General features: G+C 43.2%; 1 protein-coding gene and 1 long non-coding RNA gene across 8 annotated transcripts in view; both read right to left on the bottom strand.

Annotated features, from left to right (window-relative positions):
* Window positions 1–24,356, bottom strand: part of CAPRIN1 (cell cycle associated protein 1) — a 2,078,829-nt gene that overhangs the window by 1,979,300 nt on the left and 75,173 nt on the right. The window lies entirely within an intron of this gene.
* The window catches only part of LOC122811174, a 145,270-nt gene that overhangs the window by 46,873 nt on the left and 74,041 nt on the right, over window positions 1–24,356 (bottom strand). The window contains exon 2 of the long non-coding RNA XR_006366221.1: window positions 20,337–20,389. This is a non-coding gene — a long non-coding RNA (uncharacterized LOC122811174). The remainder of the gene's footprint in view (window positions 1–20,336; window positions 20,390–24,356) is intronic.

The raw sequence follows: 24,356 nt of genomic DNA, 5'->3' as shown, positions 1-24,356 counted from the left end.
TCGACAAGCCACTATGCTTCACTAGGGACGGCTTGCACCTGTCACCCCCTGGGCTTTCGGATACTGGCAAAGGCTCTTTGCTTCCCCCATAGTGCCTTTTTTAGGCAAGGCTCAAAAGACAAACCCACCTCCATAGGTATCACAAGGGATAAGAAACTAAGAGTAATGCTACTCAATGCCAGAAGTCTAAACTTCAAGATGCACGACCTCGAAACTCTCCTTAGCATGGAGAGCATGGATATCTGTGCAGTAACAGAAACCTGGTTCAAGGCTCCTGAGAGCACCCCAGCACTACCAGGTTATACCTCATACCATGCTTTTCGGCCCCAAAACTTGGACCAAACCACAAAAGGAGGGGGAGTATCAATATTCGTCAAAGATACCCACACCTCCAGGTTGGTGGCACAGCACGAAGCATCAGAGACTATCCATGTGCAATTAACAGTGGGTAAAACTGCCTTCCAGTTTATAGCCTGCTACAGAACACCCTCCCAAACCCAGGAACCCCACTCGGCCTTCCTGAGAACACTGGAAAATATGAAGGTCTCTCCAAACACCATTATATTGGGCGACTTCAACTACCCAAACATAGACTGGGAGCATTAGTCTAGCTCCAATACCCTAGCCCAAAGGTTCCTAGAATTTATAAACTCAAATGCTATGGAACAACTTGTTACCACTCCCACAAGAGGGGAAAACATACTGAACCTGATAATCACCAATATGGGGACTCTATGCTCCAGACCAGAAGTGCATCCCTCCACTGGTAAGATCAGACCATAAACTAATCTCACTGGATATTCACATCCTGACCCCACCCCCTGCCCAGAAAACCACAGTGAAAAAACTTCTCTAAAGCAAATTTCACTCTCCTCAAAACCGAGGTGGAATCCTTCAAAGCCCCTGAGCCTGTGGAAAATACAGCCCAGACCGCAGAATCCTTTATAAATGCATTCTATGAACACCTTCAGGAATGCATGGATCATGCAATCCCAAATAAAACCAAGACCCAATCCTCCAAAGTCAGACATCCTGTCTGGTGGACCCCAGCCATAAACAAACTATACAACAGACGGAGGAAGCTATACATGATAGAGCAAAATCCCAAAAAGGGAAGGCATCTCTGATCAGTATTAGCAAAAAAACTACGAGCACTCATAAAATAGTCTAAAGCCAGCTTCAAGAGAAAAATTGCACAGGACACTAAGGATAATCACAAGGCTTTCTTTAGTTAAGTTAGGAACCTGGGTGGGAATTCCCAGATATGCTCAGAATTAGTCCAAAATGACAAAAAATACATCGAACCCACAGACATTGCCAACATCCTAGCTGACAGGTTCAGCGCAAACTCCCCCCCCCTCCCCACCAAAAGGGCAAATATCTATCCCAGCAGAGTGCTGCCCCCCTGACATCTCAGATGCTCAGGTAAGAGCCGCCCTCTCCAAAGCAAAAAACATAGCATCAATGGGACCAGACGGTGTCCCGGGCTGCATCCTACATGAACTCCGGGAAGAGCTAAACCCAAACATAAAACTACTGTTCAACCTCAGCCTTACTACAGGATATGTACCGAAAGAGTGGCGTACAGCAACAGTGGTTCCTCTCAACAAAGGTGGTGCCTCAACGGATCCTGGAAACTATCGCCCCATAAGCCTGACTAGCTTGGTCTGCAAAGCTATGGAAAGGATCATCATGGACCTCATAAATAAAGATATTGGGGACCTACAGACACTGGATCCTACCCAGTTGGGCTTTAAGGGCAGATCCTGCCTCTTAAACCTGGTCGATTTCTTTGAAACTGTCACCAAGGCCATTGACGAGGGGAAGGTGGTCCACACAGCCTACCTGGACCTCGCAAAAGCCTTCGATACAATACCCCACTCGGGCACTATAGATAAGCTCACCAGCTTAAATATAAACCCCTATGTCACTAGATGGGTTGCAAACTGGATCAAGGACAGAACCCACATGGTTAGAATTGCTGGAGCCATGTCAGACTCCAAACCAGTTACACGTGGCGTCCCACAAGGCTCAGTCCTGGGACCTCTCTTGTTCGGTATATATTTCTCGGAGGTACAGGCCAACACGGAAGGACTGTGGCTGACCAAGTTCGCAGATGACTGCAAACTGGGCGCCATAATAGACTCTCCAGCTGACACAAGCATCCTCCAAAAGGGCCTCATAGAAACAGACAACTGGTGCCAGAGCCATGGCCTCAAGCTAAATGTCAAAAAGTGTATAGTCATACCCTTTGGCAAAAACAAAGTGCCCACAAATTACCACATAGGTGGTAATCCATTAAGTATGGAAGTAGTAATTAGGGACCTGGGGAACCAAGTTGATAGCAATCTCTCATTTGACAAACACGCGGCCAAAGTGGTTAGAAAAACATTTTATATAGCCCACCTAATCATGAAGGGATTCACATCTAGATCAGGGGAGGTCATCGTGCCGCTTTACTCATCCCTCATCAGGCCCATAATGGAGTACAATGCCCCTTTTGGGATGTACCTTACCAGACATTTGCAGCAAATGGAAAGACCCCAAAAGTACCTTACCAAGAGGATCAAAGGGGTCAAACAGATGCCATATGCTGCCCGGTTAAAGAAACTCCAGCTCTACTCAGTGGCATACCGCCTGCTCAGAGGCAATCTGTGCCGGATGTATAAAGCCATGTCCAACCCGGAATTAAGGGACAAGCTGCACCTCAGAAAATCCAAATCCCATCGAGCTACGCGCTTGAGAGACTTGAACCTCAGCACTGAAATAAATAGGACATGCTGGAGGGACAGATTCATAACCCAGAGGCTCCCTTCACTCGGGAATAAAATCCCAGTCCAGGTAAGGCAGAGTCCCTCATTGACTCTCTTAAAGAGGAATCTTGACAAGTGGATGGGAGATCGTAGGTTTACCCCAGGTATCACTTCTGTGTCACTGTTAGACAGAGGCACAGTATACTAACCTCGAAAAAGGGCATAGCAAAATTAATTTAAAATGGGTTGCGAAAGCTAAACACACTCCGGCTAGGCTTATAAATGCCCTAGGGCAGATAGCCTAGTATGAACTTATGAACCTTGTGAGGCAGTTGCTACACTTCCTCAGTAGACCCATATCAACCAGGCTGGTAGGGGAAAAGGTGGGAAACTGACAGTTTACAGTTCATGGAATAATCTTAGTCTGGCTATAACCGTTGCAAAGAGAATACAGCAGGGGAAGGTACAAGTAGGTTTTAGGCACCAAGAGCTCCGGTTTAGGTAATATTTGCAAGGCTAGACAGCAGGGATCTGTAACCAGCAATCCCTCTTCACAGTAGTGCGATGTGTAAACAGAAGCAAACATGTACAAACGGATTCAAACCCAGACTGTTTAAAGCAGAAAAACAGGAAAAAAGTTCAAATTATCCAGTCAAAACACCCTAAACAGAGCCCTGCAACAATAACTCTAGCTAGATCAGTCTAAACTGTACCTTTCTGCCACAGGGGCACGGGGAGGGCTCTCTAGACAAAAGATGAACTATTTCACAAGCTCCAAATGTAAAAAACAGTACTAGACTCAGCAAACATCTGAACCTAGTCTATGCTAGGTACAAGTGCAGCAAACAAGTAAAATGAACAAAACAAGCAGATGAACCTCAAACAGTAATTACAGCTGTAAGCGGAATTCAATTACTAGACCATCTAAAAATGTAGAAAATACAACTGCATAGTTTAAACAAATATGCAGCAAATATTGTTTGAGTTAATCGGAAAAAAGCTGAAAATAAGCACTTCTCTCTTGTAGTCTCTCAGTGGGTATTTTGACAACAGTAATAATAAAAAGTAACTGCATGAGAAAACCACAGTTGGAAACCCTATCAAAGCAAGCCATCTTTTTCTAACATTCACAAGATGAACAACTGATCAGAGTTTATGAAATAGCTTGCTCTGTCAAGTTAGTACGAGTTCTCTGTGGACATCAAGGTATGGAGTTTCGCTCCCTCATTTTTAGGTTCCAGAAAGAAGACAGCAAGATGGATAACTTGTCTCAAAGTAAACTTGGATACTACTTCTAGGTATAAAAGCATAAATTAAGGAAATCACATCTTAGTGGAAATGGGTTTTGATGGATCCACTACAAAATCTTGTAACTCAGATAGTCATTGATCTGACCACCGCAAAAAAACACACTGCACGTCAAGATCCTCAAGTCAACCCACTGAGCTGATTCAAATGGAGTAAAAGTTAGAAATCCAACAAAATATCCCCAAGAGAGGCCACCGACTTCCCCAGGAAGCTTGGCATTACACACCCCTTTTAAAAACATTTTAGCATGAAATCACAATGAAAGATAGATGATCCACGGGTAGACATGCTGAAATGGCAAACAAACCTTGGAGAAATAAGATGGGCCAAAGGATAGTAACCCACACAAAGAATGCAGAAATAGAAACCTTAACCTAAATGGGTGCTGGTTCTTTTCTTAGCACCTACAAAATATTTGCCATTTACTTGTACAATATTTTCTAGTAGTAATTTTTACTCCTTTAGAGTTGTCTAAAAGGAGTTATAATTATGTCAGTCATACAGGCAGTCACATTCACAAAATAAATGACTACAAACACCTTTTCTCTTGTAGGACTATGGCCAAGCGATGAAGACACCTGTTTGTTTTGGGCAATTTCCAAAAGCAGATAGAACCACTACTGCTTGGGTCAGAAGAATATCTCCATAATGATCTTCAGAATGACCCCAGAAAGGGTGAAAAGGCATACAAGAACATTTCAGTCCAAGTGAAAGAAAGTATCTTACTTCCATGCCTTCCTGCATAGTCACACAGCAGAATTTTGCCAAAAGTAAGTGGAGGCAAAAAGATCTATTTGAGAAGTTCCACAGCTGGATCAGTTCCTAGAAGACATCCTGATCCAATTTGCATTCATGAGGGTCAGTCGTGATCCTGCCGAGCTCATCTACCACACAACTGTGCTCAGACAGTATAAGCAAGATGTAGAGTAAGATGGTCCTGTAAAGCGGTATTATAGGCTACAGTGGCTAGTCAGCACAGTGGGCAAGATCGGACACCCATCAATGTGGTGCTGTCTGTAAACACTGGCAGAGGTCCTGGGAACCACAGCGAATTGACAGCATTTAGAAATGCCAACATATCTTGTGTTGGCATGTTTTAGTCAACTTTTTCCTTTTCCATCGACCCTGCACTTTTATCCTCAGACAATGCTCCTAAGCAAGTCTGATGTCTCTGTTGTGACAGACTGAGTTGGAGCTGGAAGGGAGAATGGGATACCTAGATTTTTGTAAATAGTGTCCTCACCACAAAACAAACGCCTTTTTCACATACGCCAAAACTAGAACCTGGAATGTCAGAGGGGTGCAGATGGTAGGATGATAAAGATATCAGCTTCCACTGGAGTTGTGTGTGGAGTCATGCAAAAAGGATCATAAAAATCGTAGAAGCCAGAGACCCAGAATCTCGACAAATTCTGTTGCCGAGAAAGTAATCTGGGTGGAAAAAAGTACAGGTGTGCAAGTAAACATACCGTATCATCACTGCTGCAGAAGCCTAAGCCATGCAGGTTACATCCTGCATAGACTGCTAACACCCAGCAAGCGTCAGGGCACTTCCCATGCTTCCAAACAGTTAAAATCAGCTCAAGCAGAGATTACGAATGGATTTGGACAACAAGCCCTTCAAAGCTTTCAAGCCAACAGAGAGGGAGGCCAAGCTCTGACAATACACTGCTAGGAGAGAGAGTGAGAAAAAATAAAGACAACACTCTGGCATAAAAAGCAGACCCCCCCCAAAAAAGGGGGGGGGGATACAGAGACGTAGCGGTTTCCCCAACAATGATCTATCATTTACTGGCATTATACATTTCCATTTACTTACACAGCTCTACTATGTTCTATAATCATGTTTACTCACCTAAGATGGTTTTGGCGAATGTGGCAAATAGTTTGCAAACTTCCTGCTAAAACTACCTTCGGCAAACACAAGACTTTCTGTTGGGGAGGGGAGAGGGGGGGGGGGGGAGAAGCCCCCCTTGCACTTGCTACACTTCCTTAACTTCTATATAGCAACTCAGACACTGAACAGTGGTGAAGGCAAACTCCAGTGCCAGTGAATTTAGTTCTGCTCAACAGCGCTCACACATTTTACATTCAAAACTGAACTTGCCAACATTTCCTTACGTTCTTCACGTTGATCACTGCTGCAGTAACCTAAACTATACAGGCAGATTACCATTGCTTAGAACAAGTGGGAGGTGGAAAGAGAAGGGGCCAGGAGGCCCTGCAGAATGGTCCTAGCAAAGCTGGACTTAAAGAAATATCTAGCTTGTAATGCTTTGCCACAGTAAGTATAGTGGAACAAGCTGCTACTTAGAGTCCCAACACTTTCTACAAAGCCACAAATGAAAAGAAGGCCCTGGTACAAGGTGCTTTGACCCTGCCTGGAATAGCTTTGGTGTGGTGGGAACAAAAGGTAACAGCTGGAGACAACCACTTGGAAATAGCCCGAGTTGACACAAGATGCCCCTTTTTACCTTCACAAGAAGTGAACGAAGTTCTGAAAAATTTAATTCTGTTAAGATAGAACCAAGATCGTCCAACGTACGAAATATCCTCTTCTCCCAACTCCCCAATTTTCAGTGTCGTGGAATAACAAAGGGAAATGCACAGTCTGGTTTAAAATAAACTCTGATACTTGCACAGAAAAGGATTAAATTCTTAAGGAAACCCAGTCTCTGTGGAAAATGAGGAAAGGTTGACTCACCACAAAAGCTTGCAACTCTGACTTCTTGCAGAGGTCAGACGAAATCTGTAAACTGTTTCCCCATGTTAAGAATGTCAAGTTAGCCAAATAAGTGGAACCACAGTTGCCTGGGCCTGAAAAACAGTCGCCACAGTGAAGTTCAGAAATTCCTTCTGAACCTTCAGACGCACCCTACATATAACTGGAAAGAGTGGAAATACATATGGAACATTCCTGATCATGCTTGAATGTCTGGAAGACTGATGCATTTTTCCTCCGGAGTCCTGGAGCATAGTTTCCAGCAGAATGTTAAAGTAAACTAAGTGGTACTTCAAAGATCCCCCCACAAATGGATTAAATGTTGGTAAACCCTTTGATCAAGATTCCATTCATGAGGGTCTGCCTTTGTCTTGCTCAGCTCTTCTGCCACATCACCTTGAAGGAATGCTGGAAGCCTGTAGATTGAGTGTGTTCTGTAAATTCCATGCTAACATGGTCAGACTGTACAAGGGAAGACCTGGTTCCCACTTCTTTATGCAACGCATCACCATAGTATTATCTAACAATTTGAAGTAGGCATCTGGGATCAAAGGTGATTCAGCCAGATGAGTGCTTTAATATACACGCCTGTGCTTGTGTCTGTGTTCATAGGTTCATAGGTTCATAGGTTTATACTAGGTTATCTGCCCCAAGGCATTTATAAGCCTAGCCCGAATTTTTGTGGCTTACGCCACCCCTTACATGAAAAAATACTGTACCCATTAGTTTGTTGTGCCTCTGTCCAGCAGTGACACAGAGATGATTCCCGGGGTAAACCTACGATCTCCCATCCACAGGTCAAGATTTCTCTTGAACAGAGCCAGCGAGGTGCTCTGCCTCACATGGACCGGGACTCTATTCCACAACATAGGGAGTCTGAGTGATAAATCTATCCCTCCAGCATGTCCTATTTATATCCGTGCTAAGGTTTAAGTCGCTTGCTCTAGTGGTTTTGGTGGATTTGGATTTTTTGAGGTGGAGCATGTCCATTAATTCCGGGTTGGACATGGCCTTGTATGTCAGGCACATGTCACCTCTGAGCAGACGGTATGCGACTGAATAGAGCTGGAGTTTAATCTGGCAGCATATGACAGATTTTGGAGTCCCTTTATCCTTTTGGTGAGAAACTTTTGGGGTCTCTCCAATTGCTGCAGATGTCGGGCGAGATAACATTCCGAATGGGGCACTGTACTCTATCATTGGTCTGATAAGTGAAGAGTACAGGGGAACAATGACCTCACTAGATCTGGATGTGAATCCCTTCATGATCAGGTGGGCAATGTAGAAGGTCTTTCTAACCACTTTAGCAACGTGAGTGTCAAAAGAAAGGCCACTGTCAACCTGGGTCCCCAGGTCCCTGATAACCTCTTCTGTGCTTAGTGGATTGCCACCTATATGGTAGCTTGGGGTTACCTTGTTTTTCCCGAAGGGTATGACTATACATTTTTTGGCATTTAACTTCAGGCCATGGCTCTGGCACCAGCTATCTGTTTCCGTGAGTCCCTTCTGAAGGATATCCGTGTCCGATGCACTTTCCCCTATGGCGCCCAGTTTGCAGTAGTCTGCAAACTTTGTCAGCCAAAGACCTCCCACGTTGGCCTGTACTTCTGAGAAGTAGATGCCAAACAATAGGGGGCCAAGGACCGAGCCCTGTGGGACACCACTTGTGACCGGCTTGGAGTCTGACATAGCGCCAGCAACTCTAACCCTGTGGGTTCAGTCCTTAAGCCAGTTTGCAACCCATCTTGTGACATATGGGTTTACATTTAAGCTGGTAAGTTTTTTTACAATACCCGAGTGGGGTATTGTGTCGAAAGCCTTTGCAAGGTCAAGGTAGGCTGTATGGACTGCCTTTCCCTCATCAATGGCCTTGGTGACTGTTTCGAAGAAGTCAACCAAGTTCAAAAGGCATGATCTTCCCTTGAAGCCAAACTGGGTCGGGTCCAATGTCTGCAAGTCCCCTATATCTTTGTTTATGAGCTCCATTATGATCCTCTCCATAGCTTTGCAGACTAGACTTGTTAAGCTTGAGGCGGTAATTACCAGGTTCCATAGAGGCACCACCTTTGTGGAGTGGGACCACAGTTGCCGTACGCCACTCCTTGGGCACGTATCCTGTGGTAAGGCTGAGATTAAACAGCTGCCTTATGTGCGGGTTTAATTCCTCATTTAGCTCGTGTAGCACACAGCCGGGGACACCATCCGGTCCCATTGATGCTGTGTTTTTAGCTTCAGAGAGAGCAGCTTTCACCTGCACATTTGAGATGTCTGGGAGGCTGCACTCCGCTGGGATAGTTATCGCTCCTTTAGGGGGGGGAGAGGGGGGTGAAGTTTGCACTGAACCTGTCTGCCAGTATGTTGGCAATGTCTGTGGGTTTAGTGATTTTTGTATCATTTTGGACTAATTCTGAGCATATCTGGGAGTTTCCACCCAGGTTTCTAACATAGCTGAAAAAGGCCTTATGATTGTCCTTTGATCCATGGCAATTTTTCTCTCAAAATTGGCCTTAGTTGATTTTATGAGTGCTCGTATTTTTTTTACTAATAATGATCAGGGGTGACTTCCCTTTTATGGATTTTGTTCTATCATGTAATAGCTTTCTCCTCTTATTGTAAAGTTTGTTAATGGCTGGGGTCCACCAGACTGGACGTTTGCCCTTTGTGGAAAGAGTCTTGGTTTTATTTGGGATTGCCTGATCCATGCAGTCCTGGAGGTGTTCATAGAAGGCATTTGTAAGGGCTTCCAGCTTGGGTTGTGGTTTCCACTGTCTCAGGGGCCTTGAAGGATACCACACCAGTCTTGAGTAGTGTGAAGTTTGCTTTAGAGAAGTTCTTCACTGTGGTCTTTTTTGTTTGGGGTGGGGCGGGATGTGGATTTCCAGTGAGATTAGTTTATGATCAGATCTCACCAATGAGGGATATACTTCCGGTGTGGAGCATTTTGTCCCCATGTTTGTGATAATGAGATCTAGTATATTTTCTCCTCTCGTGGGAACAGTGACTAGCTGTTCATGGCATTTGAATTTATGAACTCCAGGAACCGTTGGGCTAGAAAGTTAGGGCTTGAGTAATGTTCCCAGTCTATATTCGGGTAGTTGAAGTCACCCAATATGATGGTGTTTGGAGATACATTTATACCCTCCAGTGTCTTCAGGAAGGCTGTGTGGTGTTCCTGAGTTTGAGAGGGTGGCCTGTAGCATGCTACAATTTGTAGAGCAGTTTTGCCTATGGTTAGTTGCACCTGGATGGTTTCCGAAGCTTCGTGCGTTGCCACCAACCTAGAGGTGTGGGTATCCTTTATGAATATGGATACACCCTCTCCTTTTGTGGTGTGGTCCAGGTTTTGGGGCCGGAATGCATGATGAGGTAAAACCTAATAGTGCCGGGGTGCGCTCAGGAGCCTTGAACCAGGTTTCAGTTACAGCACAGACATCGATGTTCTCCATACTGAGAAGGGCTTCGAGTGCGTGCATTTTGAGATTTAGACTTCTGGCATTGAGCAGCATTACCCTCAGTTTCTTCCCATTTTTGTTTTCTAGGGTGGTGGGTTTAGAATTTGAGCCTTGCCTAAAAAAGGCACTATAGGGGTGGCAAGAGCCTTAGCCAATATCCGGAATCCCAGGGGTGACAGGTGCAAGCCGTCCCTTGCGAAGCAGCGTGGCTTGTCAAGCATGTCATCCAGGCAGACAGACACTGGATCCCCGTTGAATGACACCAGACATTAAGCCAATTGTTAAAGCTGATCATCTTGTCTCTATATTGTGGCATCATTCTTGAAGGAAGGATACTGCTCAGGGTTAGGGTCATACCTGCCTGGGCTACATAATCAGAGAGCTCCTCTATGTCTCTTTTCATGTAGTCCAGGGAGGTACGTCTCAGGTCGTTCACACCAGCATGGACAATGACTGTGTCATATTTGTACTTGCCGTGGAGTGACCCGATGCTTGTGTTATGTGGCGGATTCTAGCGCCCGATAGGCAGCTTACTGTGACCCTCTCCTTGTTCAGCCTGGTGAGTGGGACGTCAGTGTGTCTGACTATGGAGTCACCTATGACAAGTATGTTTGGTGTTGTATTTGGCTTTAAGGGCTGTGACTGCTTTGCACACTGCTTTTGTGGTTTATGTGTTGCTTGTGGGGTGTCTTGAGGTAGCAGTTGTTTGGGTGTCTGCTTTGGAGGCCTCTGCTGTTTAGGTAAATTTTTACTCAGAGCCTCCGAGTATGTCTTTGTGTGTTTATGTGTTTGATTCAGTGGTGTGGTAGCATTATGTGAGGCTGGTTTTGTGGTGTGTGTGTAGTTTGTCCACGATACCTTGCACTTTTATCCCTTAACACAGATCCCCAAACAAAGTCAGAGGCATGTGTGGTGACGGACTGCTTTGGAGCTGGACACAAACGGATTCAGGGATATGTCTCCACCAAGCGAGGTCTCTTCTCAAAAAATCCCAGCACTTTGAATCTGAAAAGATAATGGGTGTCGGTGCTGCAACCAGACAGACATTAAAGATACCACTGTACAGTAAACTCTTAACCGGAACTCAAGCAACCAGCAAAACAAAATAAAAATATAACTGTGTGTGTTGCACTTGGTTTTCCCCTCACAGAAACATACCTTATATTTTGAGAGCTTAAGAGTTTTAAAAAGTAAGACGGGAATAAAACTTCTTCTCTCCCTAACTTGAGAACAAGTCAAACCAAACAAATAGCACATGGTACAGTATTAGTAAGGCCTTCTTTTTTTATATCAACTCTCAAGCAACCAGAAACTAGTTACCTGGCATCTATCAAGCCCCATGTATGCCTGTTAGCTGAGAGTTTACTGCATCTTCTCTCATCTGGAGTTTTGCCAGAGGTGTTATGAGAATCAAAGATGTCAAGAACGCTAGAATACTGATGTTATTTATTCTCTCTGTGAACAAATTCTGAACGGAAACCCCAAGGAAGAGTACACATAGATCCATTTCTTTGCTGTGGGAGAAAATTTTTGTGCTGAGATTTCTAGCAAACTTCCAAGAATACAATATACTATGATGCAGTCAAAAAACATTTTTGAATGTTCTCTTGGAATCCCAGCCTGCACAGGAGATCTCTAATCCAAAAGAGAAATTCCCAACTCTGGGGGGGGGGGAGGGACTTCGCAAAGATAAGCAAGTCGTCTATATATGGAAAAATGTGGATACCCTGAAGCATGCATTGTGGTATAAATGGAACTAGATACTTTGTGAACACTCAAGGCAGTGGACAGACTAAAGGTAAGGCAGAGAACGGATATGATCCAGACACACAAAACCCCAAGACACATCTGAAGTCTGGATTGACAGGTATGTGACAAGCATCTTTATAAACCCAAGATTACCAATAAACTCAAATGAGGACAAAGGGCAAGACACTGGAAACTCCAAGTATTTTGAACACAGGCACCATCACAAACTGGTTTAAGAAAGAAAAACCCAGAACTAGTCTCCAGGCACTTTCTTTCTTTGGCACCAGAAATTCTTGAATAAAAACCTATTCTTAACTGAGAATAAAGAACTTTTTCTATTACCTACCAAGGAAGCATGTGCTGTAGGGGAAAGTACAGTTTTGTACCTACCATAAATGTAGATGTTCCGAAGTGCTAATGCAGCTGCAGTCATAAGACTGGTTATGCCGTCAAGCGGGTCCTTGGTCAGCCGAATTCCAAAGTCTAGGTCCGGCGTCGGATGTCGTCGCTTCTTCCCTGACGTCAGTGCGACAGGGGTATAAAAAAACCAGCCGACGCCATTTTCTTCAGTTTTTCTTGCCCCAGATGTCAGGTGCCCCCAGAAAGAAGGCAAAACATAAATTTCTGTACTAATGCAATGCAATATAATCAAAAAACAGTAGTTGCAAGCAAATACACCATAAAAGAATACCCCAATCAGGTTGTATGAGGAGGTGTTAGCCATTAGGCCTGTCCCAAGAGGGGAAGGGAGGGAGGGAAACCTGGACTGCAGCTGTATTAGCAACTCGAACATCTACATTTATGGTAGGTACAAAACTGTACTATGTTCATCGTGCATACAGCTGCAGTCATAACAGATGGGTAGAATCCCAAAGCTAAAAAATTGGTGGTAGGCACTAAGTGGAACTAGGAGGAGGAGCAAGGATGCCCTGCAAGACTGCAGTGGCAAAGCCCGCTCTAGTTTTGGAGTATAATGGCAGGTGATAGTGCTTGGAGAAAGTATGTACAGAACTCCAAGTGGCTGCTTCCAAAATATCTTTGGTAGGAACTCCCCTGAGGAAAGCTGCAGAGGTAGCTGTGGCCCTTGTGGAGTGAGATCTGACGCCTATAGGTACAGTTTTACCATGAAAAGAGTAACAAAAGTGTATGCAGTGGGCTATCCATTTTGAGATTGTCTGTTTGGAAGTAGGCTTCCCTTGAGCACCTGTAGCATAGGACACAGAGTTGCTCTGATTTTCTGAATGGCTGTCTGTGAATGTCCAAGGAATGTAGTGGTCTCTCTCCTTTGTTATGTGGATTAGGGTAAAAGGTAGTTAAGTGGATAGCATGATTCAAGGCTACCCTGGATACTACCTTTGGCATAAAGGAAGGGTTGGTTCGTAAGGAAAGTCTGTCCTGATGGAAAATGATGAAAGGCTGCACAGCCATGAGGGCTTGTAGTTCCGAAACCCTGCGTGCTGAGGTGATAGCCAGAAGGAAGGCTGTTTTCCATGACAAATATTGCAGTTCTGTTGAAGCAGCTGGCTCAAATGGAGGTAGGGTCAGTTTTTCTAGAATGAAATTGAGGTCCCAAGCAGGTACTGGTTGCTTCCTTGGGGGTTTTATATTCTTAGCCCCTCTGAGGAACTGTCTTAAGTGAGGGTGAGAGAATAAAGGAGGATCAGTGTAGTATTGAGCAGAAATGGCTGAGGCATGGATTTTGATGGAGGAGAATGAAAGTCCACTGCTTAGCATCTCAGCTACGTACTGTAATATGAGGTAAATTCAGTATTCCAGGATTCTGACCCTTTTTCTGATTCCAGGCACAAAACCGTTTCAATTTTGCGGAGTAGGCTTTTCTAGTAGAAGGCCTTCTGGCCTCCAAAATGACATCCTGCACCTCCTTGGAGAGTAGGGTCTGTTGTGAATTTAAGGAATCCTCCATGCGGCTAGATTGAGTGTTTTCAGCTGACTGTGAAGAGTTTTGAAGTTGTGCTGAGTCAATAGAGGCAGGATCCATGGTGGGGAATGAGTCAGGCTCAGGAGTGGGTACCAGTGTTGTCTTGGCCAGTCTGGAGCAATGAGAATCATCTTTGGTCTGTCTGCTCTGGCTTTTAATAGAACCTTGGGCAGCAGAGAAAGAGGTGGAAAGGCATAAACTGTCATTGTTGTCCAACTGAAAGTGAGTGCGTCCACTTTCCAGGCCTGTGGATGAAAGGTCCTTGAGCAGAATTTTGTCAATTGTTAATTTCTTTGGGTAGCAAAGAGATCTATGTCTGGCCTTCCCCATGCTTGGATTATCTTTGTAAAAACTTGAGGATGCAACTTCCATTTGTGTGGATCTGTCATATTTCTGCTTAGGTTGTCTGCCAGCGTGTTTTCCTTGCCTGGCAGGAATTGTGCTTGAAGTTGGATTTGTAATTCCAGAGCCATGTTCCAAAGAGACATGGCTAGCCTGCACAGGGGAAATGAATGGGTTCCTCCCTGTTTATGTACCACATCACTGTGGTGTTGTCTGTCCTTATCAATAGCTGGCCTGGATGCAGTAGGTCTTGGAAAGCCATAATAGCATTTATTACTGCTAGCATTTCCTTTTGATTGATGTGTAGGTGCTTTTCTTTTTGGGACCATTTGCCCTGAATGCACCGGTCTGTCATGTGCGCCCCCCAGGCGAAGTCCGAGGCGTCTGTTGTGATGACTTGATTTGCTTGAGGCAAGCAGAATGGGAGACCTATGTTTCTTTGGCATGCTTGAGCCCACCACAGAAATTCCTTTTGGAGGCATGGAATCAGTGGTATAATTGTTTCCAAACTGTGGCTGTGTTGCGACCATAAGTTTTTTTTAGGTACCATTGAAGTTTCCTCATATGCAGCTTTGCACATGGGATTAGCAGAATGCAAGATGCCATGAATCCCAGAGCCTGCAGGATTTTCCTTGCAGTCAGCCTGGTGAAGGTTGCCAGTTTTCTGAAGTATTGAGTTACTTGCCCTTGTTTCTCTGGCGTGAGGTAGGCCATCTGGGTGTTTGTATTCAAGCTGGCACCCAGGAAAATTATTGTTTGAGAGGGTATTAGCCTTGATTTCTTTTTGTTGATTGTGTATCCCAGAGAGTTCAACAACTTTATTACAAACGCCAGGTGTTTCAGAAGTATGTGTTTGTTGTCCGCTTGGATCAGGCAGTCGTCCAAATATGGGTATATTTGTATCCCTTGAAGGATGCAGAAGGCAATTACTGATGCCAGGCATTTCGTGAAAACTCTGGGCGAAGTAGATAAGCCAAAGGGCAATGCAGAGAATTGATAATGGGTTGAACCTGCAAGAAATCTGAGGTATCTTCTGCAATCTTGTCTGATAGGGACATGCAGGTATGCCTCCTTGAAGTCCAATGTTACCAGCCAAGACTCCTTGCCCAGCATGGGAAGAAGCTGCTGTAATGTGAGCATCTTTTGGTACGAGTAAATATGTGTTTAGGATGGATAGGTCCAAAATAGGTCTCCAGTCTTTGCCCTTCCTTGGTACCAGGAATAGTCTGGAATAAAAACCTTGACCCTGTTCTTGTGCAGGTACCTTTTGAATAGCTTTCATGCCCATGAGATCTGAAATTTGTTTTTGTGCCTCTGCCCTTTGTGTGGCAGGTTTGGCATGCCTCTCATTTTTGGAAGGGTGTGAAAGTGGAATCTGTAGCCTCTGTCTATAATGTCCAGGATCCATTTGTCTTTTGTGAGAATATGCCAATTTTTCGAAAATGCCAGTCTTCCGCCTAAAGGTGCTTCCATTAGGGCTTTGCTTGGCATGCAAAGGGGAAAGTCATTGGTTCTGCTTTCTGAATGGCTGTGAACTATCCCACCACCTCTTGGTGTAGGTGCTTGCCATTGTCTGCCTCTAAATGATCCTTGAGATTGCCCTCTACCCCTCGGGCGCCTGTATCTACCTCTTAGGTCTGTCCGTGGCTGGAAAGGACCAATTTTTTGAAGGCCAATTTCTACTGAAACGTGGAGGTTGTACCTGTAGGAAATCTTTCACTGTTTGCATTGATTTTGCCTTTTCCTCCATTTTCTTTAATACCTCCTCAGCTTTAACACCAAACAATACATCTTTTTGAAGAGGTGCATATAGTAATTTAGCTTTGACATGATCCGGTAAGATTTGCTCTTTGAGCCAAGCATGCCTACGTATGACTGCTCCTGTAACAGCAGCTCTACATGAGGCCTCTAAAGCATCAAAACCACATTGCAAGGTACGTTTACCCACTTGTTCTGTACTATGCAACAAATCCTGCAACTCCTTCAAGTCTGGTTGTTCAGGTTGTGACATTTTGCTTTTCAACTGAGAACAAAAACTGTTGATACTTTAACATATGGAACTGACAGTTTAATGCCCTCATGGTTAAAGTGGCCGAGGTGTATACCTTTTCCCCCCACCTTTCTAAAGCTCTGGAATCTCTCTGAAGGTAACGGATTTTTGGCCGTGGAGGCCTTAATTCCCTTGGGACCCTGTGAAATAGTTTCTGGGTCAGCCGCATGGCTTTTGTATAGGAATTGGTGTGAATCAGGAACCCGGTAATACCTGTCAGGCTTGACTGGAGCTGGAGGTAACGAATCTGAGTTAAGGCTAGCCTCTGAATACACATCATCTAGTATGTCTAAGACAGGAGGGATAGCCAGAGGCCTGTGCTGAGGGAGCAAGGGAAATCCCCGAGCCTTTTCTTGCAGTCTGAGTAATCTTGGCCCTCCCAGTGGAAGTGTTCCCTCAAGGTATGCAAGGTTTCCCCAAAAGAATAGTCCTCCGGGGGGGGGGGGGGGAACAGAGGGAATGGACTCCTCTGCATCAGATTCTTCAAAAGGGGAGTATGAATGTTCCTGATCTTCAGAATGTTCAAGTAATGGAGGCCTGGTCCGAGGAAAGGTATTCTTCCTCCACTCTGGGCCTTCTTTCCGAGGGGGGTTGAGAACCCCTGATAAGAGTAATCAAATCCTCAGCCATTTTGAGCATCTGTTTTTTAGGCATGGGGCCTCGAGAGGGGCCCTGTGGAGCTCGTCTTTTAGTATGCATGGCTGCTTTAGATTCAGTGAAAGCCTTAATGGAAAAAGGCGGCGGCGGCCTGAAGACACCTTGAGAGGTGGCAAGCCTGTCTAAACTCTGAGTTTCCCCGCCAAGAGTGGCGTCGGTATTTGTAATCGGGGTGTGGGCCAAGGAGCCTGCGACCTCGGGCACAGAAGACACCGCTAAGGAAGTGTCATCGGTAGTCTGGGGCTGCGTAGGCACCTCGCTGAGAACCGGAACACCTGTAGTCTGCTTTAGCGTGGTGTCGGTAGAAGTCGCGGACCTCATATGTTGGTCCTTATCTTTGAGTCTTTTACTCAAAACCGGAGTCGGAGTAACCGACGACATAATGTCATTAAACTTTTTACCAAAATGTAGTGTTGGGCGAACTCCACCCGACGCTTAATAGTGCGTCTGTTAAATGTACCACAAAAACAACAGGCCGAGACGTTGTGGTCTGGGCCTAAGCAAGGAATGCAGAGGGAATGGAAATCCTTAGGCGGTATTTGCTTCCCACATGAAATGAAATTATTAACTTTGTCTGACATCGGTCTGAGGCAAGAAAAGTTTCCCCAACGGGGTACTTAGCTTTCAAGAAGACTTCGGTTGAAAAATATTCGTAATCTCAGGAGCTGGCCGACCGGCACTTGCAAACTACTTCTGCTTCGGGCACCGCGTGGCAAGAAAGACTGGAGAAAATGGCATCGGCTGGTTCTTTTATACCCCTGTCGCAGTGACGTCAGGGAAGAAGCGACTACATCCGACGCCAGACCTAGACTTTGGAAATCGCCCGACCGAGGACCCGCCTAATGGCAAGATAACCCATCTGTTATGACTGCAGCTGTATGCACGATGAACATCAGAGGAGTCTGGTCTGGTGGATGTGTAATAAATCCCTGGAAAGGCAAGATTTCCTCATTGCCATCAGTAACCCAAGAACCCATTTGTCAGAAACAATCTATTACCTGGGAAGAGAAAACTGAACAGGATTTAATAGCTGCAACAGCTACCCCAAGAATGTGTACAACATTTTGGTTAAGCAGGGGTACCTTCCCGATCCCTTTCTCATAAGAATGACAAATAAGATTCTTGTCCAATAAGGGGACCCCAACAACCACAGAGGACATAGCTAAGCCCTGATCCATAATGGCTACATGGGCAACACCTGAGGGATCTATGAAAAAAGAGAAGTGGTCTGGAAAATAAAAAAAAAAAAAAAAAAAAAAAACTTTAGCCACAGCAGTCAGCCGTCAGCAGCTGAGGCAAACTTATAGCTTTTCTTTTTATGGCTGAAACAACCAACCACTGGAGCAGCAATTTTTCCCATGGTCAATCTGAAAATGGTCTTCATTTCCCACTGTAACTAAGCAACACAAGCAAGTAAAATTCAACCGTACAAAGTCACTTCTGCTAACACTGTAAAAAGCACTTCAATGCACTTTACCAGTCCTAAAAAGTAACAAAGTTTATCATTAAAGTTTTAGATTGTTTAAAATCAAATTTTAAACTGCACACACAGACACAGACACACCTGTGCACCATTCAAAAGTATGGCTAAGTCACGCGAGTCAGTAAAAACACATTCCTAGCTTAAAATGCATTTTTCCCCACACAGTAAATTAAAAACATTTAAATATATGGAAGCCCCCCCCCAAAGGAAAGGAGTACTACCGTCAGCAGCAAGAAAGCTCTGTACAGCTGCACCCAAATCTGTCTTTTTAGTCAGCTCAAGCTGTTTGGGTATATAGAAGGTGCCTGAAGCTTTGGAAGCTGGGTGTTGCAGCCTACGCAGAATATAAACCATACACAGTGGGGTACTGCAACAGTGATAAATAAGAATGATCTTTACCATTAACAAAATGTGCGTGCTCACACACACACACGTATGTACGTGTATATGTATGCATGCACACACACAGGGGCGTTTACATTTGACACATTGTACACATCTACACAAGCACGGCACTATACTGGCATATGTATATTACACATCCAATGTATGCATTATATGCAACATATACATTATATTCTCTATATAGAGTGTGTAATATATAATATATATATATATATATATATATATATATATATATACACACACACACACACACACACACACACACACACACACACACACACACACACACACACACAGGAAGCACGCCAAACCAATACCTCAACTGCAAGTAGAATTTTCCTGTGCTATTTTCCAGCAATCCACTTGAAATTACTTTTTTTTTTTTTTTTTGCATAAAGGAATACCAAAGTCCCCTTTAGAGGATATTTAGCTTTACGGAAATAGCTAAAGAGAAAGGTCACAGCATGCACAAGTCTGGTACCATTACTCTATTCTGTATTTACAATTACTAAAGCCAGCTTACAAATATATGCTTCAAGTAAATATCTTAAAACTTTTTTCCCATCACAGAATTAGCATCTTTTCCCAACACAGTGAGGTCAAGGAAGTGAAGCTACTACTGTCAGCAAACATGGCCTCTTTTGAAAGAAAAAAAGGCGCACGGTTAAAAGTTTTCTTCTGCTAGTCCTGTTCTGACATGCTGCTCACACTTGGAATTTCCACTTTAACCACTTTCAAAGTGAAAGCTGTTGACCAACCAATACAAACTCAGGGGAAAAACAGCAGCCACTAAATTGACCACCACGGACTTCAACACAAAAGGAAACTCATCAAGATAAATTGAGATGTTTTATGTTGGATGCATAACTATCCTACCTAGAACAAGGAAAGGTATGCATGACAAGGGATTCCAAAAATGGTAGTATTGCTTAATTATTTACTTATTACAGTTTGATGACCGGGATAGTCCACTGGGCCTGGAAGAGCCCGTTTTCAGTGGTGGCCCGGGGAGAAAAGTTCCACAGGATATAAACAATTTTATAAAAGTTATACAAAAGTAAATAAAGTACTAGAACAGTGAAAAATACAGAGATAATATATAATTTGTTTTAAAAAAAGAATAGCATTTCTAATCCTAGGTAATGATTTACAAAAGTTGAGATTTATGTAATCTAAACATATTAAAAGTACATGCATTTAAGTTGACAACAAAAGTAAAACATTTATGTACAGATAAAAAAAATAGCTTTTTGTTGTAAGTTAGAAATATGAAGAGAGGACAGAGAGAAGATGGTGAGGTGGGACAGGTAAAAGTATAGTGGAAATAGGGAGTGGGTTAGGAAGTTTGTGAGTTATAGGGTAGGAGAGATGGTAGAGGCAAAGGGTAAGAGAGCACAGTGATAGAACCTTAACATACAAAGAATCTTATTTCTACAAAGTCTGACAGTGTGTTTAAAATTTAAACTTCAAACTAACCTGCAGCAGACCCTTCAGCAGCAGCCTAATCATCAAAACCACTACCCATAAGTCTGAAGGTGAGTAAAGGCAAGACAGAGAGAGAGAAAAACATTTTACTACTGAAACACTAAACATCAGACACTGGAATACTCATGAAAAAACATTTACACAATCATTAAACGTTCATTCGATAGTGTTCTCTTAATACTGAAACATCAAAACCTGTATGTATCCATAGTAATTGCCAGTACACAGAATTTCCTAGATGCCCCAATGATGTCAAACAGATAGGAAGTCTCTCCAACTGCTGCAAAGATCCAAGGGAAAAAAAAAAGAAAATACCTTGCTAAACTAAACCATCTTTTGAAATGCCCACAAGACTGCAAAGTTACTACCAAGAATGTCTAGCTCCACAGATTTTTTTCCTCCTAGATTAGTCTCCACCCTTCCATAACATCTAACATCCCCACTGAAACTCTACCCCTCCCATACCATCTAGCTTCCCCACTGGAACTCTACCCCTCCCAAACCATCTAGCTTCCCCACTGGAACTCTACTCATCTTGTGGATGACCTTTTTTATTATGAAGTGGCACTATTGATGGACTGCAAAGTTTATTAACATTTTTGGGGAAGTCTACTCATTTTTTTTTTTTTTAAGATTCACTTATAAATATTCTTCTAACTGCATTGATTTTTTTTTTGGATGCGACAATCATGAAGTCTTAATGTTACTTAAATTACACAAGTTTATATAGAAAACCAGTCTGTAAAAACTATTTGTGACACAGGGAAAGTAGGCATCCCAGGCATGTCCCACGTAATGTTTTGAAAGGACAAGGTTATCAACTTACGCTTTTACATAATAACATCAATTACAGACAGCCCTGAATGAACTAAAATCTGATTTTCTACAGAGAGTTAAGGAATATGAATTTGTCTCTTGTATAGAAGCAGCATGGGCTGAGAGAAAATTAAATGCAAACCTTATTTCAACGAAAGGGTGGTCGTCACAGATTCCATAGTGACACAGATTACGCAGAAAACTCAACATGCAATATTCTTTTCCAACAACATTGATCCCTTTTACAACATAGTTAAGAACTGGAATATTTTAAATACTATAGAAGAATTGAAAGGTATAAATGTGTTTCCCCATTTTACTTTTCAGAACAACAAATCATTGTTGAGACATCTGTGCCAACATGGGCACATGTATACAGAGCGTAGACTACCTAAAAAACAAGGTACATATATATGTAAAACTTGCTCTGCATGTAAATATATTTATAATGGGGCTCTCTGTAGGCATCCCACCAATGGCTTTAAAATAGAGCCTAGGTTTTATGCAGACTGTAGAACCATCAATTTAGTATATTTTTGTTTTTGTACTACATGCCACGCTTTTTACTTTGGAAAGAGTAATCGTCCTTTTAAAAAGATAGAATACTTGAACACTACAGGGACATAAGGAATTATAAGGAAAATAATGCACTAGCACAACATGTGCTACTGACCATAATTTTAAATTTATGGCTAGAGAGATAATCCATACTAATATTAGAAGTGGCGATGTTAGGAATATTACTGAGGCTGTTGAACAAAGTGGATTTTGATGCTACAAGCAGCTAAACCACCAGGTATCAATGGGGCCACCTCTTTGAAACTTTTTCTTAAGGGACGTTCTTGGAAACACTGAAATGTCACTTTTTACTCACTCAAATTTCTAATGATTGTACTACATAAATGTGCTTTTTACTAGGCATGTGTTTAATTATGTAGAGCTACTGAATGGATATGGAATGCTTTAAATTGTGGAATGTTGTTGCATTAAAAGTTAGTGTGATGAAGCGATCTGCATGTTCGTGAAAACGCTTACTTGTCTCTTACAATAAAGTGCTTTTTTACCTGAAGCCTGGGTATTTGATGCCATTATTCTTAGTTTGATTCTTGCTACAGTTTCTGGCATCAAATAGTACTATTTGGTCCTGTTTTTGTCATTTTACAGTGTGCTTGTATGGTCTAGCCTCACACTTTGGTGGGACAAGCTACCAGCAACACCAGAAACCCCCGATGCTTTACCCTTGTGACTGCATACTAGCATCAGGCAATGTCTTTTTGAACAGAATCTCACCCTCAGAATGCAGTGCTATGCCAACCCCTCCTCAAAGAGATTATGTCTACTTGTGTCCTGCTCTACCCCCTTCCTCCCCAGACAGTCCTGCTCTGCCCCCTTCCTCCCCAGACAGTCCCATTAACTATAAAGGGAATCTCATCAGGAGGCCCATAATCAACACTTCAGCCTTTTATTCCACTGTTGCAGTTAGCCCTAAATTAGAATTCCATCTTTCTCTTAACTGCATTAGCTTCTTTCTCCTCAAACATTCTTCCTGCAAACCACATTAAACAAAACCTGCCATTCTGTTACTCGAAGCCACAGACCAAAACACCAATGGTTTACCCACCACTACTACAAAACTCTTTACATTTTCAAGTCACTAATCAAATTATATGCTTGATGTTACAATTAAGTACCCATCACTACAAAACACCTGGATAATCAATCATAAGACCTCTCACCTTCACAACAGAAAAGTTGTCTTCAAACATTACCTCTGCAATCTGCAACAAACTTCCTGCCAATGTAAGAAATGCACTTAAAGCTGAGGGACTAGGTTTGTGTGCTTGGATTACATCACTTTTGCCAGAAAATGTAGCTTAACTCACTACAGCCTAGTGACGCCTTCAGGTATTTCTACAGTTAAATTCTGATGACTCTAGAAGTCAAGTACTGTATATTCTTATTTGCATCAACAATTCCAACACACTGTCACATAAAAGGTATTAGATTTCATCTTAAAGCTTACACAATGGCAAACTGTACTGACATTTAACTTTTGTCTTGTGCAGATGGTCTCTATACTGTAATATTGCATATTTAAATCTCAATATTAAAAATATACAGACAGAAATGTGCAGACTTAAATGAAAGGTCAACTGTAAGAAAAAAAAAACACTGCTGGAAGGTTCGTTACCTGAATGGTTAAAGATCATAAAGTACAGTTGTGTACCTACCATAAATGTAGAGGTTAGAGTGCATTTACTGTTGCAGTCATTACACTTGGATTATCCTGCTGGCAGACTACCCGCAGTCGACCTGAATTCCAAAGTCCTGCTCTGGCGTCGGTTGCTGTCGCCTCTTCCATGACGTCAGTGCGCCAGGGGTATAAAAGATGCAGCCGACACCATTTTCTTCAGTTTTTCTTGCCCCAGATGTCAGGTGCCCGCAAAAGGGTAGGCTAAAAATTTTGCTTATAAAAAAAGCATGCACTAACAAACATTACCTTCATCTACAAGCAAATACACCATATAGGTTGTATAGAATAGAGAAGTACAGATAAGTCCCAGCAATGAAAGGGGGATGATGGGAGGGTAACCTGGACTGCAACAGTGAATACACTCGAACATCTACATTTATGGTAGGTACACAACTGTACTATGTTCATAGTGTTTCATTGTTACAGTCATTACACTTGGGTTGAATCCTAAAGCAGAGGTTGAGTGGCTGGGCCTAAATAGAATTAGGAGTGGCTATGGAGGCCCTGCAGAACTGCAGTGGCAAAGCCTGCTCTGGATTTAGAGTAGAGTAAAGAGGTAAGTTGTAGCGCTTTGTAAAAGTGTGCACTGAAGTCCAAGTTGCAGCCTCCAAAATATCCTTGGTTAGTACTCCTCTGAGGAAGGCTGCTGAAGTGGCTGCTGCTCTGGTTGAATGTGGCCTAATGCCCTTGGGCACTGATCTGCCATGATGTGAATAGCAGAAATGAATGCAGTGGCCTATCCATTTTGAAATAGTCTGCTTTGAAATAGCCTTTCCTTGTGATCCTGCAGCATATGCCACTAAAAATTGCTCAGTCTTTCTTAAAGCTTTAGTTTTGTCCAAGCAGAAGCGTAGCTGTCCGTGTATGTCCAAAGAATGCAAAAGTCTCCCCTTTATTCTGTGGGTTTGGATAAAAGGTAGGCAAATGAATGGTTTGGTTAA

The sequence above is a fragment of the Protopterus annectens genome, chromosome 9.part0, assembly GCF_019279795.1.
Source record: "Protopterus annectens isolate FY-2018-M chromosome 9.part0, PAN1.0, whole genome shotgun sequence".
NCBI classification, from domain to species: Eukaryota; Metazoa; Chordata; order Ceratodontiformes; family Protopteridae; genus Protopterus; species Protopterus annectens.
Note: the sequence above shows the minus strand (reverse complement) of the source record. Positions and strands in the feature narration are given on the sequence as shown.